We start from the raw sequence: 6,034 nt of genomic DNA, 5'->3' as shown, positions 1-6,034 counted from the left end.
ATAATTTGACAGAACAAATGAAGAAGTGGCAGACAACTGCTTAACACTTATCTCCATCTCCATTTTTTAGTTATAGATAACTATTATATGCTAATCTAAAAAAAAAAAAAAAAAAAAAAAAAAAAAAAAAACCATGTTATTGGCCACCATTTTTTACCAATAACCAAACAAAACTATTCCCCTCCATGTAAATTAAATGTATATGTAGTAATAATAATATGATGATGATGTTTGGAGAAAGTCAATTGTAAAGTTTTGACTTTAAAACTTTATATAAAAACTACTAGAATGATAACACATTTACTTAAGTAATTGATTTTTAAGAAAACATACACAGACAGAATACGACTCTTTATTTAACTTTGGAGGTATTTTTGTTTATTATTATTACACAGAATAAATTGTAATAATATGTAAACTAGTTTAATACCCGTCTGGTGGACGGGTTACATTTAACAGCGTAATAAAAAAATCGAATCTATATTAAGTGTACACAAATTTAAACAACATTACGAACAAAAACACCATTCTTTAATTTATAAAAGAAAACGATCGTCTAGAGTTTATAACAACAAAACAAAACGATAGAAAACAAAATTGATAGAGTAGTAAAACATGAAACGGTGTAATCAACCAATAACTTAAAAGCAGAACAGAACTCGGTAAAAACCATTTTAAATAATCATATTGCAAACCAAACTATGTGAAGATAATGTGATAGACTGAACTTGTGTGTGCCATCTTAGATGGCTTTTGAACTCCAACTCGAGCAACTCTCATGCAGGTTCAAACGTCTTTCCATAGCACTGCTCAACAACCGTCTTAAAATTTTCTGTCCCCCGTGAATATATCAAATACTTCATCCGACTGTACCTTTGGTTTGCGGTGACAACTTAATAAAATAAAAACCAATATGACAAACAGTGCATAGTTTATAAAAGTTTCCATTATCCGGTACATTTTGATCATGGTAAGATTTAGAAGTGATACATGTGTTCTTTGTGCTGCAAGCTGATCACCCCCACTCGATATGTTGACGTGGCAATATTATAAAGGCCTTACGTTTTTTGTCTATAATCAAAATTCAGTTCCCCATCGTCAATTGTCGCATAGATGTTCATGTCATCACCAACCCTAGAATTCCCTTTATATCACCGAGTTGGTAATCAATCTGGTGCTTCTCCACAACAATTCTTATGATGAGGTCAAGTGCTTCAAGAACTTTAAAACCCTTGCGAAAGGAATCCAACTGCTAAGGGAGTAAAGGAAAATTCAAAATAAATTAGTAACCACCTTAGAATAACATAAAAGAAGGTGACACATAAATTCTTATATTAGCCAGAGATTAAAATTTGCGACCCGTTTGATAAGTTCCTTTTAATTAAATTTCATTCATTTTGCCCGCCTGACCCATTATAACATACACCAAATCGGCCCAACTATAAGTCTATAAGTAATGGGCCGAAATAGCCACCTCAAAATTATTAAAACAAATGACGCTTGTGCGTTACGATGGAGAGTAGCTTGTGTTAAAAAAAAATATGCAATAGTCCCCTCCTTAAGTGATTTGACCCGAAATTTACATAATCTAGCCACATCATTATTCTCATCTTGAACTTCTTGTAGGTTTTGTGCAGCTAAAGTTTTTACCTTTCCATTTCTCAAGTTCCCCTTTTCTGACATCATGCTTTGATACGCCTCTCTAATAATAATGAATGCATCAGGTCAACAACTTCTTTTAAAAAATAGTAAAAACAAAATATAACTTTCTTCATCCCATTGAAGTCGCATCTCCTACATCAGTATTATAGAAACAAAATAAGTGACTCATTTTTGTTGGTCTATTAATGATACAAATTACTGACAGAGAAAGAGTTTGGGTAGTAAGTACGCAAATAGTAACTAAAAAAATAATTAAGGGGAACAACAGTTGATAATATGGAGACCTAGAAAGACAAACCTCCACTTTTCGCAGCTCAGATAGCATCATTCCGATGGATTTGTAATTATTGCGATCATGTATGAACGCTAACATATAAAGAGGAAGATGTCAGTGATATTAGAAAATACAAAAAAAACACAACAATAACAACATTCTTACATAAATAGCAACAACGTTTTTGAGTTCTGACTGTGTAATCCCTAGAGTTGATAACACTCACCTGAACAAAGAATAAATGTCAAACAAAAGTTCATACAAAAGTTAAACATATGCTAATAAATAACTAATCCAACATGAATTTAACCTAAATCAAACACGAATAGTAAGTAAATTATGAAGAAAAATCTAATATCAAGGACCCCTAAAATCGAAACATGAGTACCTTATAGGAAAAAATATCAGTTAATGGTTTAGTAAGCATTAAAACTAATAATACTAATCTTGGTTATTTGATGTTACAAATAGAATCACTTAGAAGAAAAAGTTATTGTCATGCTATATTAACGGGATATAGATAAAATCAAAGCTACCTGATGATACCTAGTAATTATGTGAATTTACGGTTTTGACCCATGGTGTTTTCAGCGGATTCTGAGTGCACGTGCTTTGAATTCACATAAATGGCAAGGCCGGAAGCTGTTGTGCTCTTTAAAGAATCAGTGTCTTTTTCGAAAAACGTCCACGAGAATCCCTTACCTTTCCCATTGCATGTTGGTGTCATGATTCGTGAAGATAAGGTTGTGTAAGCTGAAGGTCACTGGTGGGGACTGATGTGTCCTCCTGTTTAACACCAAATAATAAGCATGTTTAGCAAAAAGATAAGATTTTTAAGAACTCATTTCATTTAAAGATAAATATTGAAGAACCCATGTGAATTTAGATAAAATTTTTGTAAAAATGAAAACTTCAAGGTTAAAATACAGCAAGAAAACAACAAAATACATGCTTTATGAGAATCTTTTCAAGGTTAATAACTATAATATACCTGAGATACCGGAAGTGCAATAGACTAGGGCAAAGATAATACCACCAAAAGCATATCGTACATCAACTTTCTTCAACTTGTAGAGGTTCCCAACTGTTTTGACCACAAATGAGTATCATTTTTATGGTTTGTATAATGAGAAATCTAAATATTCTAACCCTTTTTTAAGAAAAAGTACCAATATTTGAGGCATGGTTTAGTTTCATTAACTTGCAGAAACTGTGCCACCAAACAAACTTTCATATAAGATACATATGAGTTTATTCATGTCCACTTAGAATACATGGATAGAAAGAAACCTTTTCATGTTCATCAAACCTGAACTTACAGGCAATCCCAATGCTTCTTCAATTTCCTAACATCAAACAAATTTTGAAAGAAATAGATGAGTTTGATCTAGTTAATTTAGCATAATTAGGCATAAAGGAACCTCAAAGTTTAAAACAAATAGAACTTACATGCATTTCAACGCCTCCTCAAAATGCTTAACCACAAAATAAAATTTTAGAAGAGTGCATAAGATCAATTGCATATACAAACACAAGTTAACTCTTTAATTTTCCTTCAAATGTAAAGTTAGTTATCCTAACTTGCAATGCTTCCACAAGTTTATGTACAATGAAGTAAATATTCAGAAATAGTTTATGTAGTTAGTTTAGACACAATTTTAATCTCTTCATTTCCAATAAACTTATACTTGCAGTCCCAATGCTTCTTCCAGTTCCTCCTATGACACCAGCCATTTTGAAAATCAAAAGTATTTTGAAGATCGAAAGTATGAGTTTAGATATTATGGTTAATTTAACAATTCTAAACACAAAGGAACTTGCTACAACTTACTAGCAACTCAGGTGCTTCCTTATTTCCTGTACCACCAATGTTCGATCTGTTCACTTTGAAACTCTAAACGAGTCAGAAATGTGAAAAACAAAAATGTTTCCATCATAGAGGTTATAGAAACACTTACAAAATGAAAAAAAAAAATCAATATTAAAAGTTAGTAGACATTTCATCGAATACTACCTGGTAGGCAGAAAAACCACGCTCCAGCATACATGTGTTTCATTCATATATGCAAAATTAGTACCTCCCCGTCTGAATCAGAAATTGAAAGGGTAAAGTGAGATTAGTATAAAATAAAAGGCAAATCCAAATCGCAATATGATATTAGTTTGAGAAGAATGAACAATCTTAAGGTTTTAGCGATAATAACTGATGAAGAAGACAAGAATTAAAGGGGGAAAACCATAAGTAAGTTCACAAAGACAACCTGGAATATGCTCTGTCACGGCGTGTGTCACGAATTTGTTTACTGAAATTAATGATTCAAATTGTTGTTTGTAGGTACATCATATAACAATATCTCCTCACTGACCCAGATTTGTAGAAGTTTTAGTGTGGGGATAATGGGTCTTAAAATTAGAAGATAACCACCAGATCATGGGCAGAAAAAGGTGGAGCAAGCCACCCACTTTGAAAAACCGTCAGCAACTGCCCTAAACCGCCATCACAGCGGTTAATTTAATGAGTTTAAAGGGCTGAGATTTAATCTCAGCATGATCCGACGGTAGAGATTAATTCAAAAAATGGTTAGACTTAATGGGAACCATATATATACAAACATTAATGAAAATAATATTGATTATTTAATTAGGTTCAATTTTTTCAGTTTCAATTTAATTTTCTACTCACTCCTACCTAAATATAATCAACATTTTAACATAAGATCTAAAACCCACCCTACAAATGTTTTAAATAAAAGAGTAAATTGTCATTTTAGTCCCTGAGTTTTTGTTCAAATTGTCATTTTAGTTCAAATAGTTTTTTTCTTTTCTGGGTCCCTGACTTTTCCTTTTTCTTGCCATTTTGATCACATTGCCTAACTTAGTCTAAAAACCAGGTTATAATCAGGGGTATTTTTGGCATTAAATTATTATGGGGTTTATAAATTATGTTGTGAACTACCCCTGGTTATCACTACATAACAGTTATGCCAAAATACACTTGGTTATAACCAGATTTTTAGACTGGGCTAGGCAATGTGATCAAAATGGCAAGAAAATGGAAAAGTCAGGGACCTAGAGGAGAAAAAAACTATTTGGACTAAAATAGCAATTTGGACTAAACTTCAGGGACTAAAATGGCAATCTACTCTAAATAAAAACATATTATGCTTAGGCTGAAGGGTGGGGTATAAAGCCTTTAGGGGCTTTATCACGTTACATCAGTGTCATGTCACATAGGGGGTTTTTAAATCCCCTTCCTTTAACTTGCATTCAATGATTTAAATCCCCTTTAAAGCCCCCTATTAAACAAAATACAAAAAAAAAATTAAAGAGAAAAAGATTTGACTGGTCGAAAAGAATGGCCCCACCTGCTTTTCCCTTTAACGCTCGTTACTGGGCTGGCGGAGCAACGATGGCGCCCCCCTTTGACGCGCAGGGGATGGGGGCGCTAACTGAGCTGATGTGGCCAGGGGCGGTATACCACACCCCTAGCCTTATAAAGAATGTTTGATGAATTTGAAATGATGAGATATCATAATATTTCTGTACATACATAAATACATAACAAGCATACGCATAGTTAACTAGTTAAGTCGTACAATATAAAATGTAAGAAACTTATGGCGAAAGAACAAAAAGTAATTGCGAAAATGTTGTGTTTTCAAAGTCACGGGCATTAGTCATCCTTCCGAGCCCACACGTCATTAATTTCTTCTATAATAACACGATATGTCTTTCGTCTCCTTTCTTCTAGCTTAGTGTTAGTTGGCTTGTGACATTAATAAACTAATATATATCCACTTAACATATCATCAATATCATTCTGGAATATCATAAAGAATCAGTTGACTAAAATTATGACTATTTGTTGTTTTTTACTTAGCTTTAATATTGTTTTTCTTGGCAATGTTTTAAATTAGTGGGTTATGCTCGTTGCGACAATCCAGTTTTAAAGAAAATTTATACCGAAACGTGGATTAAAAACATATCATAATTGGTATATTCAGAATTTTAAAATTCAGTCGCCATCAGTTCCGTTCTTTACGATGCTAGTACGGTTTCGCCACTCGATGCAACAACAGAAAGAGAATACCTAAAAAA

The 6,034-nt window shown here is 32.8% G+C and overlaps 1 long non-coding RNA gene across 12 annotated transcripts; it reads right to left on the bottom strand.

Annotated features, from left to right (window-relative positions):
- Nucleotides 1-626: 626 nt before the first annotated feature.
- On the bottom strand, nt 627-4,411 carry LOC110872552. 12 transcript variants are annotated; one of them, XR_002554520.2, is made up of 12 exons: nt 4,198-4,405; nt 3,951-4,022; nt 3,768-3,820; nt 3,386-3,411; nt 3,227-3,282; nt 3,106-3,146; nt 2,928-3,020; nt 2,483-2,722; nt 2,102-2,162; nt 1,961-2,028; nt 1,651-1,794; nt 627-1,249 (listed from the first exon to the last, which is right to left on the bottom strand). It is a non-coding gene; the product is annotated as an uncharacterized LOC110872552 (long non-coding RNA). The 12 variants fall into 12 exon arrangements; XR_004864979.1 differs by having other exon boundaries at nt 2,473-2,722; nt 3,386-3,820; nt 4,198-4,411; XR_004864975.1 differs by having other exon boundaries at nt 627-1,252; nt 3,386-3,820; nt 4,198-4,411.
- Nucleotides 4,412-6,034: the final 1,623 nt, after the last annotated feature.

Source organism: Helianthus annuus, chromosome 8 (assembly GCF_002127325.2).
Source record: "Helianthus annuus cultivar XRQ/B chromosome 8, HanXRQr2.0-SUNRISE, whole genome shotgun sequence".
Classification (NCBI taxonomy): Eukaryota; Viridiplantae; Streptophyta; class Magnoliopsida; order Asterales; family Asteraceae; genus Helianthus; species Helianthus annuus.
This window is presented reverse-complemented; position numbering and strand designations above follow the sequence as displayed.